General features: G+C 43.3%; 1 protein-coding gene across 3 annotated transcripts in view; it reads right to left on the reverse strand.

The window, feature by feature from the left end:
• Positions 1–25,591, reverse strand: part of LOC131492007 (uncharacterized) — a 71,718-nt gene that overhangs the window by 12,175 nt on the left and 33,952 nt on the right. Inside the window, exon 1 of one of the 3 annotated variants that reach the window (XM_058695614.1) lies at positions 219–264. The exons of the other annotated variants lie outside the window; for them this stretch is intronic. The gene's annotated coding sequence lies outside the window, so the exon portion shown is untranslated. Of the gene's footprint in view, positions 1–218; positions 265–25,591 lie in introns of those variants that run through there. 3 annotated transcript variants of the gene reach the window in all.

Here is a 25,591-nt window from a genome sequence, read left to right on the forward strand (position 1 = left end):
CCTCCCCCAGCCGCACCGCGCCACGAAAGGTACCGCCGGCCCCGCCTCGGACGCGAGCGGAGAAGTGCCCCCTCCCCCGTCCCCGGCGTCCCGCCCGGCGGGGGACTGGGGACTGCCCCTCCCCGCCTCGGCGCTGGGCCCGCCGCCGGGAAGGGCCCGCCCCCCTCCAAGGGAATGTCACTTGTTCCCCCTCCCGGAACGCGCGCGATGGTACCAACCCGGCCGCTTCCTCCTCCCCTTCCCCGGCCTTCCCGGAGAGGCACCGCCCCCAGCGCCCCGCCCACCAAGTAGCCTCGCCTCCTCGACCCCGCCCCTCCCCGGAACATTTTACTATGGGACCGCCCACCGCCAGCACCACCTCCTGTTTTGCATGGGCACGCCCACGGGGTCCCCGCCCCGGTTCGTCACCCGGCCAGAGGTGACGCCTACTCCCCACCTTAAAGCGGCAGAGCCCTGTTTCTCAACTGAAAGCACCTCCCCAAGGGCCGGTGGGGTGGGAGGTGCGGCCGGGGAGGGTCTCTTCTTTCCCCGAGCCGTCCTCCGCGCGCACGCACTCACCCGGACCTCCCCACCGCCTGCTGCAGCACCGGGGAGCAACCCCAGGGGACCAGTAAAGGCACGGAGGGGGGCAGGGCAGCGTGGAATTTGGCCATCTTTGACAGAAACGAATTGGAAGCTGCCAAAGGAAGGGGTCTTTCCCTCACTCTTCCCTGCTGCCCTGGTCCCGGCCTAGTCGTCAGTCTTCAAGGCGACCCCCTCACACCTCCAGGATGCCACTAGCGCAGGTCCCGCGTCTTCACCTCTCAATCTGTGCACTGCATTAGCGGTTGCCTGCTTTCTCCCCTCCCAGGGGAGCAGGCCCCTCTTGGGGTTGCACTCTCCCCCACCCTCTCCAAAGCCGACTCTCGCCCGGGTCCTGCAGACGCGATGGCTGGTGCCGGGTCTCTCCTTCCACGTCCGGCCCAGCCCAGCCCAGCCCAGCCCCGCTCGCGCGTCGCAACCTGGTGCCCTAGAGGACTTGATGCCCAGATCCTCGAATGGCTTCACAACCGCTTTTTGATCGAAGTATCGCTCCCCTGATTTTTTGGGAGGCCTGTGCTTTGGAGGGCTCAAAGCCCAGGCATCCCGGCACTGTCCCCTGTGGAGTGGGAAGGTAACCCCTTAGATTGCACTTTTTCTCAGAAGGAAAAATGACGGCATCCTGGTGACCGCATGTTGCTGAATAAAGCTCAGATTAAGGCTACTCCTGTTTTATCTTTGTGGCCCTCGTTGCTGCCGTGACCAACTGTTATTACAGACACGTCTACTCCACAGTCCTCCCGGGAACACACTGTTGTTACATCTCTGTATTTGTGCTTTGTAGAATCTTGGTCTAAGATGTTTCTCTGTAACTTCGTGCACTGGCCCTACAGCCTTTCTGAATCAGTTAAGTGAAGACTGCCTATGTTACAATGTACTGCCTAGTCTCCCTGAAGAAAGAGGGGCAACATGGCCAAGAGAAATAGATAAATTTTCTTCTGGTTTTGCTTCTACCACCCATAGTTTTAAGCAGGATGCTTAATTCTGTAGTCAGTTTCCTTGTCTACAAAGTAGGAAACCTACCCTGGGGCAATCTTTTAACTAATGGTGCTGGTTGTAAAGGAGAACCCTGAATGATGAAGCTTTGGAAACCACTTAGAAGTCTTGGGTGGCCATGTAAGTTTCTATTCCGTGTCTCCCCAGCCTAGATCCTATGAAAACCTGTTTTTTCATAGCAAGATGTTTTCTCTTTGTCTTCCATTATGACTAAGGATATAAATAAAGAAAAAAAGACAATAGTATATTTAAACAATACAAAGCTGGGGAGCCTGGGGGCTCAGTCGGTTAAGCGGCTGACTTCGGCTCAGGTCATGATATCATGGTCCATGAGTTCGAGCCCCGCGTCAGGCTCTGTGCTGACAGCTCAGAGCCTGGAGCCTGTTTCGGATTCTGTGTCTCCCCCTCTCTCTGACCCTCCCCCGTTCATGCTCTGTCTCTCTCTGTCTCAAAAATAAATAAACGTTAAAAAAAATTAAAAAAAAAAAACCAACAATACAAAGCTAAGATCAATTGAAGGATTCCAAATGAGAAAAAATTAAAATGCTTTTCTGTCAAGTTTTGGAGGTAGGTGAGAACCTCTATAAAAAGAAGACAGGGGGGGGAAAGTAAGGTATGCACTTGTGAAAAGACAGCTAAAACCAGGAATACGCAAGAAACATTTGGGATTGCAAATGTAGGTGGAAAGAAGGGATTTACAGAAGGTACCTGTTAAGAGAAAACCATTACTAAAATAAGCTCCTGGGTGGGGTGTTCCAGGCCTGATCATTTCTATTCAAAGTCAAGCTCACTATAACAATAATACATACAAAAAAGTCTTAACCGTTTCACTAGGCATTACGCCCTCAACTTTATGTGTCAAAATTCAAATTATTTACTGAACCAGAAGAAAAATGTAAATGAATACTAAATGTGCAACACTAGGGTAACAGAGCAATATATTAAGAATAACGTGTGCTAAAAGTCATGAAATCGAAAGGTTAGAGTCTCCATAGTAATGTTAAATTACCTGCATTGCACATGGGATTGAAATGCATTTAAAAATATTATTTATTCTATCAAATAGTTTATTTTACTAGAATTTTTGTCTTCTGAATTTTCTAACTTCCATTCATTTCCATCTCACTTGAGAAATAATTCTATTTTGCTGTATAGAGATCTAGCATGCTGTATATACATAAATACTAATGGATGATGATGGAATCATTTTTAAAAGCATCCTATAAATAAGAGCTTCAAACTATTTCTGCTCCTCTTGAAATTCTAAGATAAATCATTTTTAATCCAAATGGTTAACAATGTTAAAAATTGAGGCTTTTGACACTGAAGAGACCTGGGTTTGTTGTTGTTGTTGTTTCCTTTTTGAAATTTGCTTCTCATAATGATGATAAAGCACTGACTCTGATGTAAACATGGATGGTATAAATTTGGCCTGTTAGTTCTTCAACTATTCACAGTATCTTTTATTTAAGTTTGACTCCCGTCTTTTTTTTTTTTTTTACCTGTAAATTCCGCTTTCAAAATGTTTTTGTTCCCCCAGCTCTTGATAAACTTAGACTGAAATTTTAGGGTTGGAAAGAACCCCCTTCTGTTTTACAGAGGTGAATTCTAAGACACAGACGTTTAATGACTTGCCAAGATTATACCCATTTTTAGGGAGTAGAATTGAAGTCCAACACTCTTCAGCACTGTTCTAACTGCCAAGCGTTGTTCATTCCTACTAATATTTATCATTGTAGAAGAGAACATGAAGTTCTATCTCGGGATGTTGAAAGTAAGACTCAGAAAGGCTGAGCCCACTCAGCCAGCTGGTGCTAGGGCTTTCAGAGGCCCTAACAAATTCTTGCCTTGGTCAAAGCCCTCAGTTTGTCTAGTTTCCTGCTGTTTATACTGTTTCTTACTGATTCATCTACTCCATTGTCCAAACCAAAACAGGCAAGTTTCAACCCCAAAGGAATACTACCAAGAGAGTCATTTGTGACTGAAAATGAAGGGTTAGGATGGAATGGTGTCTTAACCTTTGTAGTCTACTGCCCAACGCTGTAATAAAATACCCAGCAGGCAATTTCTTTGCTAGGGTGCCCATGAAGGAGAATCAAATCTCCCTAACCCAGCTTTCACCAGTCCATTTAAGTCAATGGGGAGTCTCAGAGCTTCATCCCTACTGGGAAAACTTAGGGCTAAGTGTCTCTTTTGTAAGGAAGAAATCAATATTCCCACCTCCTTCCTTCTGGCCACTCCACCTGGGGCCATTGGCACTTGAATGTGAGTGTGGGTCTTGCTCTTTGTCACCACAAACCTGCTGTCCACAATCTGGGAATTAGAGGCATCCTCTCTGTGAAAGCTCTGACAGATCTGCGATGTGACGCTCAGATTCTTTGAAAAATAACCATCAATGTTTCCCTTTTATTTTTCGTACTCAGACCTGTGTGGTTGTGTCTCCTAACCTCATGTCTGCCATCTAAAGGTCAAGCCTTGTGACTTTCAGACTGCTATTTCCTTCCGGAGCCCCGAATGACTGATATATAAATGCTGATCCTCAGAGTGCCTGGGTGGCTCAATCGGTTAAGTGCTCAGTCTCTTGATTTGGGCTCAGGTCATGATCTCACTCGGGGATCCAGCCCTGAGTCAGGCCTGAGTCAGCCCTGCTGACAGTGTGGAGCCTGCGTGGGAATCTCTCTCTCCCTCTCTCTCTCTTCCCCACCCCTGCTTGTGCGCTCTCTCGCTCTCTCTCTCTCTCTCTCTCTCTCTCAAAAATAAATAAATAAACATTTAAAAAATAAAATATAAATGCTGATCTTCTTCCCCAGTCTTTGGACCACAGTCCATCATAGCTTAACAAGAAACACGTGGGATGTTTTAGGTGCTCCAATCATGTCTCCCCAAATCTCTCCATCTTCATTCCAGTCCTTCACATCTGCCATTATAGACCCACAACCCTTTTCCTCTTCAATTGCCATTAATTTCCTGTTTCATTTTGTTCTTCACCTCTTTCCCAGCAATAATTCTAAGTATTTCTACTACTTCATTTCATTTTCTTCTCCCAGACATACCTCTAGAAATGCTGCCCTTCAGATACACCTATTTTATTTCTCCTGGGTTTCCACCCTCCGAGCTGGAGGCCTCCCACTTCCCACAATCACCCTCTCCCTGGCTTCTCTGGAACTGCAACTGGACCACACCTCCATGGTTTGCATCCAGGTTGCTCTCATGTGCCACGATGCCTTTCTGGAGTGCCTGGCCACCCATTGTTCCAATAGTGAAAATGCCTAATGTTTGTTTCCACTCCTGGGCTGCCAGACATTATTAGAAAAAAACCCACAAAACCGAGAAAGTGGGTCCCAGTCAACATTTAGGCGATAGAGCTTCAACTGAACTTTGTTACTATTTACTCGGCAATTCTTCTATGTATCATCATCACCTCCTATAACACTTCCTGCAACAATTATCCCAAATTTTATCCACTACTCCTCCTACATTGCAAGACCTACCTTGTCATCTCACCCCACCTCTAAAGGAGTTTTTTACTTGGTTATTTCTCTTCCATCTACTTTGCCTTTGCCTTAGTATCTCAGTAAAATCTTTCTTACTCCAACACTCTTCTTCCCTTTTCTTTTTATTCGCAATTTATCCAAAGGGTAACCTACATTCTCACCATCCATTTTCCTCCTCTATAATTAACCCAAGCGTTCTACTAGAATTCTCTTCAACATGGCCAAACCTAATCGCCCAAAGCATCCAATGAATATCATTTCCTTTCTGAATCTCTTATAGTTTGAACCGCAAGATAGAATGTTATTCTGATTTTGTCTCCCCCACCACACCCCCAATTTTATTGAGATGTAATTGACACACAACATTGTATAAGTTTAAGGTATACAATAACATACTTTGATGTATGTATGTGCTGTGAGATGATTACCACACTATGAGTAATTACCATCCATCACCTCACATAGTTATAATTTTTTTGTGTGTAATAAGAACTTTTAAGATCTATTCTCTCAGCAACTTCAAATATATACAGTATTGTTGACTATAGTCACTACATTCCCAGAACTGATTCATCTTACAACTGGAAGTTTGTACCTTTTGAACACCTTCACCCATTTCCCCCCGACCCCCTACTTCCTGCCTCTGGTAACCACCAATCTGTTCTGTTCTTGTAAGTTTGGGGGTTTTTTTTAGATTCTGCATATAAATGAGATCATACAGTATTTCTCTTTCTCTGACTTATTTTACTCAGCATAATGCCCTCAAGTTTCATACACGTTTTTGCAAATGGCAGGGTTCTTTCTTTTTTATGGCTGAATAATACACCACTGTACACATATAACACATTTTTTAATCCATTCATCCGTTGATGGACACTTAGATCATTTCCATGTCTTGGCTATTGTAATTAGTGGTGCAGCTGTCTCTTGAGACAGTGATTTCACTTCCTTCATATAGATACCTAGAGGTCCATCTCCTTTATTGATTTAAATTCCTCTTTTTGTCTCCTAATTGTGAATGTTCCTTAAAGTCCTTGCTTCTTTAATCTTTCCCCTCTGCAAGTCTCCGTAAGATGCCTCTCTCACTCTTCTAACTACAGCCATTGCCCCTTTGCAGAGGACCAACACATCCTAGGGCCTTTGAGCTTAAATCCTACATTTCTGTCTACTCAGCCTGCATATCTACAATCAACTCAACATGTCAAAAAACAAACTCACCATCTTTCAAAATTAAGTCTCATCTCTGAATTTACTATCTTTAACTCATGCTCAAAACTTTGGCGTAACCCTGACTCAAAATCTCCATCCATCTATCTCTTCTCAGTCACCAGTGTCCACAAATTCCTCCTTAAATTAGTTTATTGTTTTCTGGTCCCAACTTGGGCCTGCTGTAATAGCCTCCAAATAGTCATTCCAGCCTCTAGCCTCTCCCCTTGTCAGTCAGTTCTCCATGCTCCTTCCAGATAGGTCTTCCTAAAAGACTTGTTTATATATATTACAGTTAATGCAGTGTCTATTCCTGTCTGATTACTTCAGCCCTACTGGTTCTTCTGGGCCCAACTAGGCCCCCTCTACCCTAAGATCTCAATGGTGTGGTGTGACAGGAACAATATTGCCTTTAGAGTCATCTGGACCTGGGTTTGATGGAATGTTGGACTACAGTTTACTAACCAAGTAACTTCAAAATGAAGAAAAAGAAATGTTCTTTTCTTTCTCATCCATTATAGAAGGTGTTTATATCTCCAATTTTAGAACATAGCATGGATATGCAAACTTTTAACACCCTGTACCTTTTAAGGTAGTTCCTGGTCTTGCCCTATATCTGGAGAACAAAATCATATACCTCTCTGTGTTTTGCAATCATTTAGTCATTGCTATATTTACTGAGCAGCTACTAAGTGCTGGGCATCTTGGTGGGGGGGGGCGCACAAATATGAATCAGGTATCAAATTTTGTCCTCAAAGTCTAATCAGACTTATACAGATGATTCATTCATTTAAAAAGGGGGGAGGGAAGGGTTCAGTAAGTGCCAGGTATTGTGCAAAGCACCAAAGATTCAAGTAAGTATACGACAAGTCCCCTCATGTTGGTACCTGGGATCAATCTAGTTAAGAATACTGACAAGTGAACATTTATAATCAAGTATAATAAATGCTAGGAAATGGATAAATACCAGGTGTCCAGGGCACACAGAAGAGAGGCATCTAATCCACACAAGAGAGTCACGGAATGCAACCAGACCTGAGCAGAATCTCAAAGAACGCGTAGGAGTCAGCCCAGCAAAGGACTCAGCAATGTGCAACGGCTCAGCTGTGTGACAGTGTATATAAATAACCACAATACAAGATAGAAAGTAATAAATAAGTGGCAGAGCAGAGGCAAAAAGTAAAATGGCAATCAGAGGAGATATATTATCCGGGGGCTGGGTGAGATGAGCAAAAAATGCATCATGGAAGTGGAGGCATTTGAGACTACCCAAAGGGGGCAGCAGGCAGGTTGATTCAGACCCGCAGTGGGGCTAAATCAATGTCTTCTCCACATTCTATGCAGCACACCCTCGCACAATGGCACCACACCTTGTCTGCTGCCACGAGGATGACGATGATGATGATGGTATCTAAGTCTTGCTCATAAAGTTGGCTCTTCTGATTTCCTAGAATGCTTGTAAGGGGAGACTGAAGATTCAGCAGAGCCATTTCTGGGTAGAGGGGCCCTCCATCAGACTGCCCGGCGTTGAATTCCACCATCAGAGAGTTGTGTGATCTTAGAAAAATTACTTAACCTGTCTAGGGTTTCGGCTTTTCTTTCATAAAGTGGAGCGATGCTAATATTTTCCTCACAGGGTAGCGTGAGGAATAAATGAGCGCCCACATGTAGACATGTAGGACTAGTGCCTGGCACATAGTAAGTCCCCAGTAAATGTTGGTTATTACTACATTTCATCATCTCTGGATTATCCACAATGGGACTGGCTTTAGGGGGAGATTTTAGGAGCACTGAGATGGTTACCTCCTCAATACCTCACTTATTCTCACATTTAAATCTCCCTCACTGGGATCTCGTCAACTCTCCTAACACACTCCTTTAAACTCTGCCATTAGAAATTCATACCTTTGGATTTAAGATGTCCCTTCCCCAAGCCCTTGGGAAGGGTAACACAACAAATTATTTTAATAACTTATCTGGCCAGACCTCTGCCCTCCTTAACTGTTAACTGTATGGAGGGAATGTTGTGGAGAAGCAAGGAAAAACTAATTCTGGAGTTTGGAGAACCTTCCCAAAAATTAAAGCCAGGAGATGCTCAGAGGGCTTTCTGAAGGCAGTAGGTCCTCTGGGATTAGGGGAAGGGTCGGATTGGACAGAGATGCCAAGATGTAACAGTGAAAACAAAAACAAGATCATTTGTGTCAGTAAAAACAAGCTTTACTAACTTAACAGACAATGCTGACCTTGACTTGGGGACTCTCCACTTTCTCTACTCTGTGTTTCAGAATAAATAATTTCACTCAGGATCAAAGTTGAATCGTATCAGTGAAGAACACTATCAAAAAAGGTGATTCAAAAAAACCCTGGTTTTAAAATTTCATAATGACTTTTACATGTTTGCTTTCTTAGTTATTGTTTATCAATGAGAAGTTAAATTAACACTTAATATGCATTTTAGTGCCAAATTAAATCGAGTGAGAATTTCAGTAGAAGGTGAAGAAATAGTCCTTGTCATGAACCTCACAGTTCAGTTGGGAAAACACAAAAAGTTTAGTAATAATTAATTCCTAAATTGTGTTACAGACATGACAGACAGGAAACAAACTCGACTTTGGTGGGGGCGGGGTGGAAAACAATGAGTAGAGTCTGGAGCAATCATCTGCAGCACCAGAAGTTGAACTAGGCCTTGAATAGGATTTGAGCAGTTCCAGGTGGGGATAGTGACCCAGGAGGGAGAGACAAGGAGCCAAGCAAGAGGCTGAAAGGAGAACAGTGTATGTGTGGACAGAAAACGATAATACTAATGGTGATTACAAGCCAACACGACCGCTGCCTTTACTTAGTATTTGGTATATGCATGTGCCAGGCAATAGTCTAAGGACTATATTTATATCATCTCTTATAATACACACAATGACCCCACAAAGCATGAACTATCGTTCCCATTTTACAGTTGAGGGGTCAGATACTTTGAGAGATAAGTCACTGTCCTAAAATCATGCAGTTTAAGTGGGAGCTGAGATTGAAACCCGAATGGGAGCTGAGATTAAAACCCAAGTCATTCTGAGGTGAAAGCAGGTGTTGGGTGCAGGGACAAATGCAACTGAATAACTAGGGTAGGAGTTCATTACACAGAACACAATAGTGAAGCATGCACGAATGATAACACCGTTAAAAAAACAAAAAAGCCACCCTTTACCAAACGCTGCTTAAGGAATAGACACCTTCCTTACAGCATCATCCAGAATGTGATTTATAGTTATACCCATTTTACAGATGAGAAAATCAAAATGGTAAGGTTGAATGACTTGGCCAAGCCTCGCGGCTGTTAAATAGCACACAGTTCAGATTCAAACACTAGGCCAGCAGCAAAGCCTGTGTTCCCGCTGCTTTTCCTGCCTGCCTCCCTCCTTGAGCATGGGAAAAACTGGGTAAAAATAACACTACTGCAATTTGCATGGCATTCTTCAAAGCCTTTTCATACTCGCAGCCACACCTGATCCTTATGATAGCCATGTGCTAGGTTTGGAAGAAACCTGCATCATAATGAATAATAATAATAATAGTCATAACAATAATTAAAATAATAATATTACGGGGCACCTGAGTGGCTCAGTCAGTTAAGCGTCTGACTTCAGCTCAGGTCATAATCTCATGGTTCATGAGCTCGAGCCCTGCGTCTGGCTCTGTACTGACAATTCAGAGCCTGGAGCCTACTTCAGATTCTGTGTCTCCCGCTCTCTCTGCCCTCTCCTGCTCACACTTTGTCTCTTTCTCTCTCAAAGATAAATAAACATTAAAAAAATTTAAAGTAATAATATTAGGCAGCACCGAGTGTTCCCCATACCGCCGGCACTGTGCGGAGGGCTTTACATGGATTGTATGGTTGGCTTACGGCAACCCTATGAGATAGGCTCTATTATCAATCTTACCTCGCACATGAAGAAACCATGGCTCATAGAGGTTAAATAACTTAATGAAGGAGGCTGGGCTCAGATAAGTTGCAGAACTCATACAAGGTCATGTGGCAGTTAAGTGCGATTCCTGGACGAGGGCACAGCTCCCCTGGTTCCACATCCACGCACACCCTTTGTATGCTACTCTTCTAACAATCTGCAGCTCCAGGAAGGAAGGTAGACCCACAGCGGGCCAGGAGAGCAGATGGAAGGCTGCAGAAATTTTAGTGTGAGGTGATGCAGACCCAGAGAGGGTAACATAAAGGTGAATGAAAAGGCACCACCTGAGGAAGGCTAGAGTAGCTCATTGCTGAAGCGTGTGAACGTAAGAGGAAGGAAAAGAGCTCCAGTTTGGTTTCTAGCCTAAAATGGGGGGAAGTGGCGGGGTTGGTGGGGGTGGGGGGAGCACTGTGGTCAGAAAGGGGGGGCGCGTAGTTCAAAACCGACGCTGGTCCACAGTGAGACGTACTACATGTCACCCAGGGGCAGCCATGAGAGAAAAGACAGGCGACATCAAGTGTTGCGAGAACGGGGGGGGGGGGGGGGGCACTGTAACCCCAGCACGTTGCTGGGGGAAACGGAAAATGGTGCCGCCACCTTCAAAAACAGTTTGGTAGTTCCCTAAAAAGTTAAACGTAAGTTGACCATATGACCCAGCAGCCGTTCCACCTCTAGGTGTCTAGCTAAGGGAAAGAAAAACAGGTCCACACAGACTTGTGTGTGAATGTTCTATAGCAGCATTATTCTAACAGCCAAAACGCGGAAATAATCCAAGTGTCTATCAACCGATGAGTGGATAAATAAGATGTGGTGCGTTCCTCAGCAATAAAAAGGAATGGGGTACTGACACACACTATAACATGGCTGTACCTCAAAATCGCTACACAAAGGGAAAGAAGCCGGGCGCACAAGGACTGTAGCCTGCATCATCCCCTCTATACGCAATGTCCTGGAAAAGGCAAATCTATAGAGACAGAAAGCAGATTAGTGGCAAGGAAAAGGCACACAAGAGGAAAGAAAGGTGTCGCGGACAAAACCTTTGGTGTCACTACCATTCGGGGCAGGGATGATGCTTTGCCTTGGTTGATAGGGTGCTCACTCTGGTAGCCAGGTGTCCCACTAATATTAAAATTTACTTATATTCCCTAAGCTCGCACCCCCCCCCCCACCCCGGAGAACAGAGGTCTGTGCCCCAAGTCACGGCAAACGGCAGGGTCAGTCTATGTGGGGGAAAATTGTCTCTACGTGACTAAAACACACAAGGAGAGTGGGAATGGACTGAACGTGTTCCCTGCATTTGGCTGCTAAAAAGAGAACTGCACAAACACTTTCACCCAAATTAGAAATAACATCAGCATTAGGGAGTGCGGTGTTTCAAGAGCAATGATATTTCACTTAGTCACTAACCAACACCCAGGGTGGATATCATGCTGGACCACCCCCCGGGGAATCAGGCTCTTTGGCCTCCATGTGGACTTCTGACTTCAGAAGGAGCCAGCAGTGACTTTCAGGGAAACTCTACAACTGCTTTCCCCAGGATGCAGTGACCCCGGGGCGCCTGGCTGGCTGGCTCAGCCTGTTGAGTGAGTGCCCCTCTGGGCTCTTGATTTCAGCCCAGGTCATAATCCCAGGGTCGTGGGATAGAGTCCCGTGTGGGGCTCCATGCTGAGCACGGAGCCTGCTTGGGATTCTCTCTCTCTCTCGTGCGCGCGCTCTCTCTCTCTCTCTTTGCTCCTCTCATAAATAAATAAATAAATAAATAAATAAATAAATATATACATACATACATACATACATACATACAATGACCTTCTTCCTCTGGCCCCCACCCCAAGCCTAGGACTTTGGGAAGGGATCCTCCCAGGCTAGGGACTAAAAGATCCCCTCCCTCCCCCAAAGCCTGACAATCCTTTTATGTTTCTCCTTTCACATCTCCAGTGAAAATGAAACAAATTTAGACTACTGCCCTTGGTTGTGTAATATAGGGGGAAAAAGAAAAGAATCTAGGATCTCCAGATAGAGGCTGTGGAGTATAGACAAGGAAGCCCAGGGCCAGCCAACTGACCCTGGCTTCAGGACCACCCACTACCAACATCACATGGGGTGGGGGGCGGGTTGTGCAGCTAAGCAGGGTCTCTTAATCCCAGGTTTACCTGGAGACTAAAGCTGGATTTTGGATGGAGGAAAAAAATATACAATTTACTTGCACTAACTTCTAACTGGAACTTATCATTTCCTTCAAACAGGAACACAGGCAATAGACCAAGGCCGTATGAACCACCCATGACTTTTTCACCAATAGAATCACAGGGATTTTTGTATCACCTTTCAGTTGTGGCAGACATCCCAAATATCGCTTAAACTCATCACCGATGACACAATTACAGTAGTTACTAAATTTGCCAGTAGACCTTTTTATTAACGTTCTAATAAAGAAGCACATATATTAGTGTATGGCGGATTTGATGCTTTTGGCATTTTGATCATGTTTCATTGTAACGATTTTTGCAACGCTGTGCATTTCATTCTATGTGTTTAAAATTATAATTCCAACCGTAGGTTTCACCAGACTGCCCAAAGTGCGTCCATGTCCCAAAAGAGTTGAAGGACTCCAGGGCTGGAAAACTTTACCCGAGTCCCTCTCCAGCACCACCAAAAATGAGCCTTCCTACAATGCAGGCAATCCCACCATTAGAGAACATTTCCTTCGGGTTTTTAAGATTCCCATTAAAATGCAAATGCCCCCAAAGGAGAAGAACTTCTCCGCGTGTTATTTGTTAACCCCTTAAATAGGGTTGTTTACCAGCTAGCTGAGCACAACACCCTACAATTCAATTAAACAAACATTTATTGAGCTCCTGCCATGGGTAAGGAACCGGGCTTGGGGATAGAGAGGGAAATCCTCTAAGGTTTCTCTTCTCAAGAGTGCTTGCAATCTAGTGGGGGGAATAAAACAAAGCACAGAAAGGGCAGGAGGTGACAGATGGCAGGGGAGAAGGGCAGGGAGCAGAGCTCGTTCTGGGACGGAATGGCTCGGAGCAAACAGATTCCTTCAGGCACGCATTCCAGGACTGACAGAGTATGGACCTCAGAGTACAACCTTGGCCAAGTTCACTGCCCAGTGTGGCGTTAACCAGGTTAAGCAAAGCAGGAAGAAAGCCAGGGCAGTTGAATTCTCGATTGGGGCCTGCAAAGCAGAGAGGAGGGAGTGACTTAGGGCCGGTGGGGGCAGGGGAGAGTCTAGAAAGACTGTTGGTTGTGATGAATGTGGCACGGAGGAAATGACACATGAGCTGAGCCTAGTAGGGTAAGTTTTTTAAAAAGAGAGGGGGATGGGGGAGGGGAGGGGGGAGGGGCACCGCATTCCTGGCAGAGGTATGCGTCCTGGGTCTGTTCTGGGGATGCCTGTAAAGTGAGAGTTTAGGGACAGCAAAGGGGCCAGGCAGGAAAGATGGGGACTAGAATAGTAAGACCAAGCTGTGCTGTGAAAAGATCTTAAGTTGAATGCGGAGGAACTCGCACCCCATCCCTCTGGAACAATCAGAAAAGTCTTCAAGAAGCAGCGCCTTCATAGTTGAGCTGGGCCATTAAAGCACTGGAAAAATTTCAACAGGTGGGGATGGGGCGGCCAGGGAGGGCTTCAGGCTGAAGGAACAGCAGAGCCAGCAGGGGCCCAAAGCCCAAGGCTTGGTGGGAACCACGCGGCGGTGAGGTGAGCGGCCCAGGGTGTGGGGCCAGTGGTGCACCCAGGGGAGGGGGGGGCAGGATACCTGGCTGCAGGCGGCGGGCAGGGCAGCGTGGCCACCGCACACGTTCCTCGCCCCAGAGCCATCCCACCGGGTCAGATCCTCTCTGGCTGGAGCCTGTTTACCAAACGCCATAGGTGGTCTTGATGCGCAGGATCAAAGGTGATCTTCAGGGGTTGGGTAGCAGAAATGGCTCCTTAGGGAGGTGGGTCTTGAGTGCTGGCTAGGAGTGTGCACTTGGGTTAGAAGGCCACCCTGAGCTGAGAATGGACCCCGAGGGAGCACAGTGTTTGTGGAGCGGAGGTTGCTTAAGGGAGTGTGAGGGGACTGAAGAGTTTAGGATGGGAAGTGTGGGGACCCAGGAAAGGGCTATTATAGGGGTCCAGGCAGTGGCAGTGGGAAGGGACGAATGTGAAGATGTTTGGTGACAGAATCTACATGGCACACCGGACAACTAAAGTGGATGGAGGGGCTGAGTCACAGATGACTCCAGGGACTGGCGCTGGGCGGTGAGGAAAACAGCAGGACCTTTACAAGGAAAGCAGGGGGGTAAGGCGCCCTTGTGAGGAAGCCTGTGTGTTTAGATGCCAAGCGCTGGCAGAGTCAGAGGCCAAGAACCGTGTCGATTTTTATTTTGAGGGAGGGCACTCGGTGCTCAGTGGGATATGGGAGGGGACCCAGGTGGCCCACCAGGACTGGGAGGGGGCAGAGCAAGGCCTGCCTGCCTTTATCACCATTTTGTTGAGGGCCCAGTCCCCCAACGGGGTGACAGGAGCCCTGAGCTGTAAACCCAGGCCAGCCCCTTCTCTTCTCAGGAGCTCTTGTTTCCTCTTTGGAAAAGCAGGTGATAATAAAACTTATCACCCACTCATCTCCTGGGAGTGCTGGAGAGCAACCAATATACATACATAAATAAGTTTAAGGCACTCCGCGAGAACAAAGTGTGCTAGAAATGCTAAACAATAATAAATTCAGCCACCTCCTCCACCATGATAGTAAACAAGGTGTCTTCTTTCAAAAACAGATGCGGTTATCCAGATACTAACTTTGAGGCTGTCTGTGGCTTCTAACAAGAAGTAGGGAAATCTAAACTCTTGATTTTCAAGAGTTCCCTCATTGGAGAATCTGAATGACCCTAATACCTGCATCAAACGGAGGTCTGGACCAGACTGCAGTGAATCAACATGAAAATTATTTTATCAGCCCACCTCCCATCCTTTGTATCCACGTGTGACTAATATCAGCATCCAAACGGCAGGCAGTCCCCACCCCCACCCCCAACTGCACTCTGTCACACCCCTGAGGTCCCTGTCTTGGCAGAATGGTGCCATATAAAATATTCACATCCTAGGTGGGATGTGTGCAATCTACAAGGGAAAGGAGGCTGTCAGAAAAAGTAAAAGAAAAAAAATAGCACTCCTAAAATGACAAAGGTTGCAAATCCATTTTAAAGGAACACATCTCTAATGGTTTGTTCTGTGCATAAGCACATCTCTTAATAAATCCCACACCAATCTCTGCCCCCCTAAAGAGCAGACCTGATAGGTAATAACTCCCCTCCTCTGTGGTAAAATCCAATTTTCACACCTGGTAAATGAAATAACTCCACTGTGAACCAAGGTCGGGTTGGGGTGAGCCGTTAACAGAAGGTTAGGGGCTGTGCATCATGTAACAGCTCTTCTGGGAACCCTTTTCAGAGATTTGCTCTTTTTATACCAGTTGATACTATTCAGCCAGAAAACCTCCAACCTCCTAGGTTACAAAAGCTGAAGGCTTTGTCACCTGGAGTGGTTATGAACGAGCACTACGGTTCATGGGTCACATATGTGTGAGGCCTGGCTCTGGCCTTTACCTCTTGTTGGTAGGAAGTTTCCTTACGATTTGTGTACTTGTAGGAGATAAGCTTATACTGCATGCCTGACAAATTGACCATGAGAAGGGGCGATGCTACTGAAATTTACCACCGTAAAGGAGTAAGACACCGGAGGAAAAAAAAATAGAATGCCAAAATCCACTAGGATCTGTGTACTGTACAGACCTAATCAGGAACAACAAAGTGGACGTCTGTAGGGAATCAACAACAAAACACACACGTACACACACACAAACAGAATACCAAAAGACATACACATTGGGGCGCCTGAGTGGCTCGAGTCAGTTAAGCTTCGGACTCTAGGTTTCCCTTCAGGTCGTGATCTCACAGTTTTGTGAGTTTGAGCCCCGCGTCGAATTGCCAGCAATTTGGAAAATTTAAGATCCTCGTCTCACATCGTATAATAAGAAATTCCAGAGGGATTAAAGAGATAAATATAAAAACGAATCAGTTAAAAAAAAACTGGAAGAAAATGTAGATGAATACTTATCTGACCTTGGGGACAGGGAAGGATATTCTCAGAATAAAATCAAAGGAAAAATAAGTAAATAATTCAATAGACTTGACTGCACAAAAATGTAAAATTCTGTCTGTAAAAAAATTCATAAAACTGGAAGACCAACAACCTAATAGAAACAAAGTATTTCCAACAAATAGGATTTTAACAAATATGACTGAAAAAGAAATTAACCTTATTAGTATATAAAGAGCTCATACAAAGCAATATGAAAAACATAAACACCTGAGTTAAAATTTGACATTTCAATTTTTAACATTTCAAAATTTACCATTTAACACCCACAGAAAACTAATAGAAAAAAAATCACTTGAAGTGGCAAACACATCATTCTAACTAATGACTGAAGAAGTAGGAAGTCAGTTGTATTTTCTATGATGGCCCAGCACATGGTAAACACTTCATAATTATTTGCTGACTTGTTCAGATTAACAATAAGTAAGAAAATCCCACTGGAAATTTGTAGGATCACATACTAATGCAGGGGTCAGCAAACTGTTTCCGCAAACTATTTCCGTAAAGGGCAGACAGTAAATATTCTGGGGTTTGTGGGCCACATAGTCCCCATTGCAACTATTCAGCTCTGCCACTGTAGGGCGAAAGCAGCCACAGACGAGACGTCAGTGAAAGAATATGACCATGTCCCCAACATGCGTTCTTTGTGCAAACTTAAATGTGAATTCCATATAATTTTAACTTGTCATAAAATATTCTTCTTCTTTTGATTTTTCTTCCCCAACCATTGAAATGTGTAAAAACCATTGTTAGCTCATGGGTGGTACAAAAACAGGTCACAGGACAAATGTGGCCCATGGTTCACAGACTGACCTGTCCTAGAGCAACATTTTTGGAAATCAATTTAACACTATATATCAAGAGACTTTGAAAAGGCTTTGACTGTATACAGGTTGGCCAGTATTAAAGTAATCAGGTACAAATACTTTTTTAAATAAAAAATTAAAAGTATATACTCTATTCCCTGATTTTCCAATAATTCCCTTTCTGGGAATTATTTATAAGGAAAAAGAAAGTGTGGACACTCAGAAATTTTTACAAAGAAGCATCTAAACATCAGCTGAATAGGGATGGTTAAGTGTTCCCTGGTACATTCATACAGTGAAATATTATACAGCCATAAATCTTTTAAAAATGTATGACATGAGAAGAATGCTCATGATATAAAGCTATGTGAAAAAAGCAGAATACAAAATGTATACATCCTAATTTTTCAAAACATACGTAATACAATTTACAGAGATAGAAACATGTATATGCATAGAAGAATGAAGGAAATGAATTAAAATGTGAATAGAGTTCTAAAAGCTGGGTTCGTGGGTCATTACGTTTTTCTTTCTTCTTTTTGTCCTAATTCTCTACGATGAATCATTATTAATTTTGTAATTAAAACAATACACTGGGGTGCCTGGCTGGCTCAGTCGGTGGATGGAGTGTGTGCCTCTTGATCTCAGGGTTGTGAGTTCGAGCCCTGTGTTGGGTGTAGTGATTGTTTAAAAATAAAACCTTTAGAAAAAGAAAGTTCACCAATATTACATTTAAAATAGAATAAACTGGGCAGCAGGGGGGACGTCCAGAATCTCAAATTCACATAGAATATTCAGAGAAGAAAAAAAGAAAAGCCTTTCAAATGCCACCTAAATGTAAAATCTTGACAAAATCTGCAATGAAAACCAGATCCAGGCAACTGAAAGTTGCCAGGGTCTAAAATTCATGCAAAATCACCACAGGAGGGGAAAAAAGTTCTGATCAAAAGCAGCTGAGACCCGGAATCTACAACTGCCCCTGCACTGAACACATCCAGAAAAGAAGAGATGAAAAGGCTGTCTTGGGTCCTTGTGCTCCGTGGGGCTGGTAGGGGGGACACAGATGGCTTCTTGTTCCTACCCCTGGACACCCCCCCCCCACACACACACACACAATTAACCACAAAACAGCCCTTGCCTCAAGCTTTGGGAGGACAGAATTCTACAACCAAGTCTTGCTTCTTTTGTTTTAGCGTGGAAGAGGTATGACTTCTCTCTTCCAAGTGTTACACCTAGATGCATCTTTTTGCTAGAGAGAGGAGTTAGGCCAGTCTTTAAACAAGAGAGGGAAAGTTCCCCCAAGCACACTTTAACGGTTTCGCAGTTTGGTCTAGAACCTGACCCATACACAATTAGCATGTGGTCTATCCTCTGGGGAGTTTACCGTGTGCCAGTCAATATACTACACCTTTATATTGGTTGCTTCAGTTAATTCCAATAAGAAGCCAACGAGGGGAACTTTTCCCAACGTTAAGCAAGTGTCACAGCAGTCAAGACATACCAGATAAGACCTGGAGGGATCCAAGTGTTTGCCCAGGCCCATCTAGGTAATAAGAGGCAGAGCCAGCTTTCAAATCTTTTTTTTTTTTTTAAGTTTATTTATGTATCTTGAGAGAGAAAGCACGAGCAAGGGAGGGGCAGAGAGAGAGGGAGAGAGAAAGAATCCCAAACAGGGCTCCATGCTGTCAGCGCAGAGCCCGACTTGGGGCTCGAACCCACGAACCGTGAGATCGTGACCTGAGCTGAAGTCAGACACTTAACCGACTGAGCCACCCAGGCGCCCCTCAAATCTTACTTCTAAGTTTTCGGCATCAGTGGCTGAAATACTTCTACTACCAGACTGTAAGGAGAGGCGGGGAGGGCACAAGTATTACCATCAAACACACAGAGTGCAAGGTTCAAGATCATAGCACAAGTTGATTTCTCTTGGCTTCAGTTTTCTCACCTATAAAAATGGGAATAATAAAACCTATTTCTCAGACTTTTTGCAAGTTCAAAAATAACATAACGAAAATACCTAGTACATAGTAAGTCCTCAATAAATGGTTGCTATTAAGAGAACACAACTACATATATATACTACATATATATACATACTACATATATATGCTACATATATATACTACATATATATGCTACATATATATACTACATATATATGCTACATATATATGTTACATATATATACTACATATATATATGCTATATATATATACACTACATATATATGCTACATATATATACTACATATATATATATATGCTACATATATATGTATACACATGCACACACATATATATCTGTATATCTGTATTTTATTTTTTATTTTTTTGCTAAGTCAAAGCTTAGTCAGAAGGTCTCTTCCAGGAAAACAAAAGAGAATTAAAGTCAGGAAATTCCTTAGGTAACTTGGGAAAAGGCTTTTTCTTCCCTTCATTTCCCAGAGATCCTTAATTCTTTGCTTTTCTATTTAAGATAAGGGAAGCATGTTTGGGACACCAGGTTTGGAAATGGGGGTAATTTATAGCATGTTTATACTTTAAAAATCAAGCGTAAACTCTCTAAGACCACAAACCACTATGCAGGATGCTTTTCTGGAAGAGCAGGAGCAATAAACATATTCCTGTAGGAAGACTCCGTCTCACAGAGCCCATGAGATGAGCCGAAGGAGTATCTTCTACCCACAAAGAGGAAGGTGGTAACGTCCTTCACTTCCTTTGTGGTTTTAACCTAAACCACAAACTCCTCCTTCTTAGCTATAAGTCGTTTCTTTACATCCATTCAGATGTACGTTAGCATTCTCCCACCTAATATGTCACTCCCTTGCCTGCCATATGGATAAAGATCATCTGCTTCTCTTCCTCTGAAGAAAGTGTCTCCAGCACACAGGAATGGTTTTGAGCTGCTCTCACAACCCATGCATTCTATAGCTGCCTGCATGGGAATCTGTTCCCAGGGACCCCTGGAAGATTCCAGAGTTCTTCCGATGCCCAGGCCTGTGGCTTGGAAGCAGAGAGGATGAATAAATGTACTGTGCCTCACTTAGGCAAAAGAGGAAAAGCTTTCTGTTCTGAAATGAATGAGAACATCAGAGTTTCCAGTTGGAGACAAATGGAGGAAATACAATGTCCTTGTTTTGGTTTAGGTTTTTTGGTTTTTCGTTTTTGGTGGGTTTTTTGTTTTTGTTTTTGTTTTTGTTTTTGTTTTGCTTTGTTTTGGTGTGTGTGTGTGTTTTTGTTTTGTTTTGTTTTGTTTTGTTTTTAGAGGAGAAAGAAGAATGAATGAAAGGGGGAAATAAATGCAATGCTCAAGCCAAGGAAAGGAAAATCAGAAAACACCCCCAAAGTGGTAGGTTCAGGAAGGTGGGCAGACAGCTGTCTCCTCACTGCTGCTGTGGTTCCCGAGTTAATATTTGCCAGACTTAGCATTCCTATGAGTGCCGTTGGGATAATGGGCCCCACTCAAGCATCACGTCAGTTCTCCATCTCAGCCGAGGGACAGGATTTCAACCATATCACACACAGCTCTCATTACTTGGAAGGAAATGATCTTACTGAGGAAAGCAGCGCAAACCATAAACACATTTACTTAAAAAGGCAAAGCTGTTAGGTGTACCCCTCAACTTCATGACTAACATGTTGTGCTGTTCTTCGCGGCTCGTGTCCGAGTCCAGAATAGCATTTCCTAGAGTGGATCCAAGAGCCACTTTAGGTCATGGGCTATGTTATGAGAAGAGCACTCTTGGGCTTAGCTTTCTTTCCCGAAGGGGTAAAATAACCACCATTTTCTATGGAAGAATTTACTAAGTACCATCTATGTCAAGCCTGTTGTCTATTCCAAATTGTAGAAAAAAGAAATTTCTTGGCCCTTGAGAAGTTTATAATCTCTTTAGGGAACCAATGGGCCAAAAATCGGGATTCTAAGGCTAGAACCATTAGATCCAGCCACACGGTTGGTCTCCCTCCATCTTTTAGGTTAAATAGCAACAATAACAATTGAGACCTGGGGAGGCTGAGTGACCGTCCTTGATCACTCAATTAGAAAATTTGCAGAGACGGAACCCAAGTTTTTGAATGCCAAGACTGAGGACCTTTCTCTCATACTTTACTTATACTTCAGAAGGAATAGCTAGAACCCAGAACTGCACAAGTTAATATGATGCAAGCCACATGTACAGAAGTAGTATGGCATGCAAATAAAGGGAATGCAAAGTCTGAATTGAGTTAGTCCAGAAAGGTTTCTTTGGAGGAAGTTCTGAAGGATGTGATGGGTAGCAATTGTCAGAAACTCAGCTCCATCAACAACCCTTTCTGAAAGCCCAATATGTACGAGGCACTTGACATAGAGAGGAGGAAGCCCAATAAGATGAATATCACATGGTCCCTGCTCTGAAAGACAAGAGTACCACTAAGTTTATTAATGGTAGAAGGGGAGTAACTGAAGTCACACAGTTATCAGCCAGCAGGAGGAGAAAGGCAGATTCTTGGAAATATTGTGAAGGCAAAGAAAAACTGGCCAGGAACCAGGAGGGGATATACTTTGAGTGGGAGAACTCAAAATGTATTGAAGTGTCACAGAGGAGGAAGGTTTTCTAGATTTAAGCTGGGTAAAAGGGAAACAATCAATTAACTTCCAAAATATATGGAGTTTGTCCTTATAGACATAATGACTTACATAGCTAGATTCATTCAGAACTTGATATCATGAAAACATTAAACACACACACACACACACACACACACACACACACACCCTTGGAAGCACTGCTCAAGCTCATACTGGTTGAATCTCAAAGACAAAAGGTACCTTAGAGACTGATCCAACATCTCATTACAAACGAAAAGATCAAGGTCCAGAGAAACAAAGCAAAAACTTATTTTTCCACCAAGGAAAGCAAAAAGGGTCGGCCCCCAAACTAGAGCCACTTGGTTCCAGTTCCAGTGGCTATATTGTCTAAGCCAAAAATTGGGACACAAAATACAAGTGCATTTATAAGCATAATGGAGCAGAATATTTAAAATAAAGGCAAAAGGTTACAGTGGTCCTGGGTGATGTTTCCAGAACATTCTATCGCATTGGTCTTTTTGTTTGCCAAAGGCACATTCAGAAGAAAACAGTCTACTCAGAGTCAAGAGAGATTTCCACAGCCGTAAAAGAAGCATCAGAGTCTATCTCCATCCAAGGTGAGCCCTTCGTGAAAAAGAAAAACCACAGAGACTCTAGGCAAGTCTTTGATAAACAAAATGAGATGATAAATAATCAGTTCCCAGGGCACCAGGTTTTCTACAAAGCCTGTATGCATAGGGCTCAATGAATTCTAAATATAAACTATAACAAGCTGATGACGACCTTGCCTAGTGTACTCCTTGGGTATCATAAGATACTCGGACCGCAACAATTTTAACCTGGTTTACCTGTTACTTGTATAAATGCAAATCCAATTATTTTCATATCATGGTTAGATCATTCCTGGTTATTTAAAAGCCAAAAAAAAAAAGCCCCAAATATTAGTGCAATACTACAGGAAGCTTAGTGAATTATTCTTGCACTAAAATAGTCATCCAAGATAATAAACCAAGCCCTGTCCACACAAAATAATGTAATGATGATGTCCTTTATATAAAAGAGACTTTTCTCTCTTGGTGGGACTAGATTTGCATGAATTCATCCTCACTTTCTCACCTAACTCCTTTAGTGACAGAGACCAGCAGCAAGTTAAGTTGCTAATAGTGACCGGAACCCATCACCTCCGCCTCATTATGCTGGTACTCAATGAACAGCCCTGTAGAAACATCATCCTAAGAGTCAGTCAGAACAGAAAAACCCAGGAAGATTCAGGACTCCCACGTGATGGTGTTATTATTGTCATAAGTCAAGAAGCATTTCTCATTCATTAGCCCCAGTACCATTAGTACCATTCAAATTTCAATACATCGCCACAATGTTTAGTAGTAGTTTTGTTTAAAAATAGACTCACAGAGCTTTGTGCTTCTGGTTTCTATGTACTGAATGCCTCATTCTCACTTCCTGTCTTGGCCTAGACTAGGAAGTGAGCTAATTCACTGTTATGATTCAGTGTGTGCTACGGAGTTGGGTCAAGAAATAATGCCTTTCAAAATGGATATATCTGCATATGCATAGAATATCTCCAGAAAGGTATATGCCACCTCTGAAGTGACGGGGGGGGGGGGGGGGGGGCGGGTGGGATGGAGTAAGGTGGAAGGAAACCTTTTCACTTAAACACTTTGTGGAATTTTTGCAAAAAAAAAAAAAGTTATTTGCATAAAAAATTTTTAATGAATAAACATATTTCTGTTGAGCTTCTTAATCCCTAAATATGTTTCAGCAGTGACCAAGATTAAATAGCAGCTGATTTCCGAAGTTTTAAAGGTGTTGGCTCCACTCCGATCTAGCCTTCTACTTATTCCTCCGCAATGCATCCTTTCTTTTAAAGGTTGTCACACTTTCTTTTAAACATTCAGCAAAGTTACATTTTTTAAAAGTTGCACCTTAGGGTCTATTTATTTTATTTATTTATTTGTAGTAAACTCTATGCCCAACATGGGGCTTGAACTCACAACCCCGAGATCAATAGTCACATGCTCTAACAACTGAGCCAACCAGGCACCCCGGCAGCAAAGTTAATTTTTTTTTAATTCCTGAGAATTTTGAGAAATGCAAATCAAAACCATAATCAGATATCACCTCACACCTGTCAGAATGGCTAAAATCAAAACCACAAGAAACAACAAGTGTTGATAAGGATGTGGAGAAAAAGGAAAACTTGTGCACTGTTGGTGGGAATGCAAATTGGCGCAGCCACTGTGGAAAATGGTATGGAGGTTCCTCAAAAGTTAAAAATAGAAATACCATATGATCCAGTAATTCCACTACCAGGTATTTACCCCAAGAATATGAAAAGACTTAAATCAAAAAGATATATGCACCCCTATGTTTATTACAGCATTATTTACAACAGCCAAGATAGGGAAGCAACCCATGTGTCCATCGATAGATGAATGGATAAAGAAGATATGATATATAGATACGATGGAATATTATCCAGCCATAAAAAAGAATGAAATCTTGCCATTTGCAACAACATGGATGGAGCTAGAGAGTATAATGCTAAGCAAAGTAAGCCAGTCGGAGAAAGACAAATACCATATGATTTACTCATATGTGGAATTTAAGAACCAAAACAAACAAAGAAAAAAAAAAGACAAACAAAAAACCGGACTCTTAAATACTGAGAACAAATTGATAGTTACCAGAGGGGAGGCGGATGGGGGGATGGGAGAAACAGGTGATGGGGAAGAAGAGGACATTTATCATGACGATCACTGAGTAATGTACAGAACTGCTGAATCACTATGTTGTGCACCTGAAACTAATACAACACTGTATGTTAGTTATTCTGGAATTAAAAAAATAATAATTCATGAGAATTTTGTGTTGCCAATCGAAATAACTACACATTCTTGGGATATGCCAAAACCATAGCTGGCAATCACTGAAATACAGATTCTGAAAGTGCTCGCCACATTTTTAAAACTTTTCAGAATCCAATGATATATAAATGCACATAAAGTCTATCTGGTTTACTCAAATTCTCTTGTGCTTATTAGATCCAATTATCGATTATGTGAGTATGGACAAAAATCTCTACATTGTACCATAAGTTGAAGCATTAAATAGATAAATATGGTGAATGGTTAAGGGATCTATTGCAAAATTGTAATACAGCATTTTGAAATGAGAGGAAAGAAAATCTATTAATTCCCCGATCCCTTGCCCAAATAAATATTCATTGTATGTGTACTACCTGGAAGCTTAATTTCAGGATTTTATTTTTTTAAGTTGGTTTATTTATTTTGAGAGAGAGAGAGAGAGAGAGGAGAGAAACCCAAGCAGTCTCCGCAGGTAAGCACAGAGCCCTACGTGGGGCTTGAATTCGTGAACCATGAGATCATGATCTGAGCCGAAATCAAGAGACCACACTTAACCGACTGAGCCACCCAGGAGCCCCCAGAATTTTAAACACGAGAAAAAGAAGCATGATGCAGTGGAAAACAGTCTAGGCCAGCACGCGGAGCTGAGTTCGAATCACCCAACTTACCATTCCGACAATTTATTTAACTCCTGTTTGTCAAACACCTGTCCGGTCCTGGCTCGTTGCCAGGTGCTGGGCACTGGGCACAGAGCAGGGGCAGAGGGACATAAAATTATAATACAGCAAGTGAGGAAAACTACAAGGAGCTCGGCAGGGGAGGGAACCTGGTCTCGGGTCGGAGGGAGCCTTCTAGAGGGGTGATTGATGGTTCAAGCTGAGACCTGAGGCTGTGACCTCGGAGTTAGCTGAAGCTAATTGTAATTAAGCTCATCTCATCTTCAGGTGTTTGT

The sequence above is a fragment of the Neofelis nebulosa genome, chromosome 2 (assembly GCF_028018385.1).
Source record: "Neofelis nebulosa isolate mNeoNeb1 chromosome 2, mNeoNeb1.pri, whole genome shotgun sequence".
NCBI classification, from domain to species: Eukaryota; Metazoa; Chordata; class Mammalia; order Carnivora; family Felidae; genus Neofelis; species Neofelis nebulosa.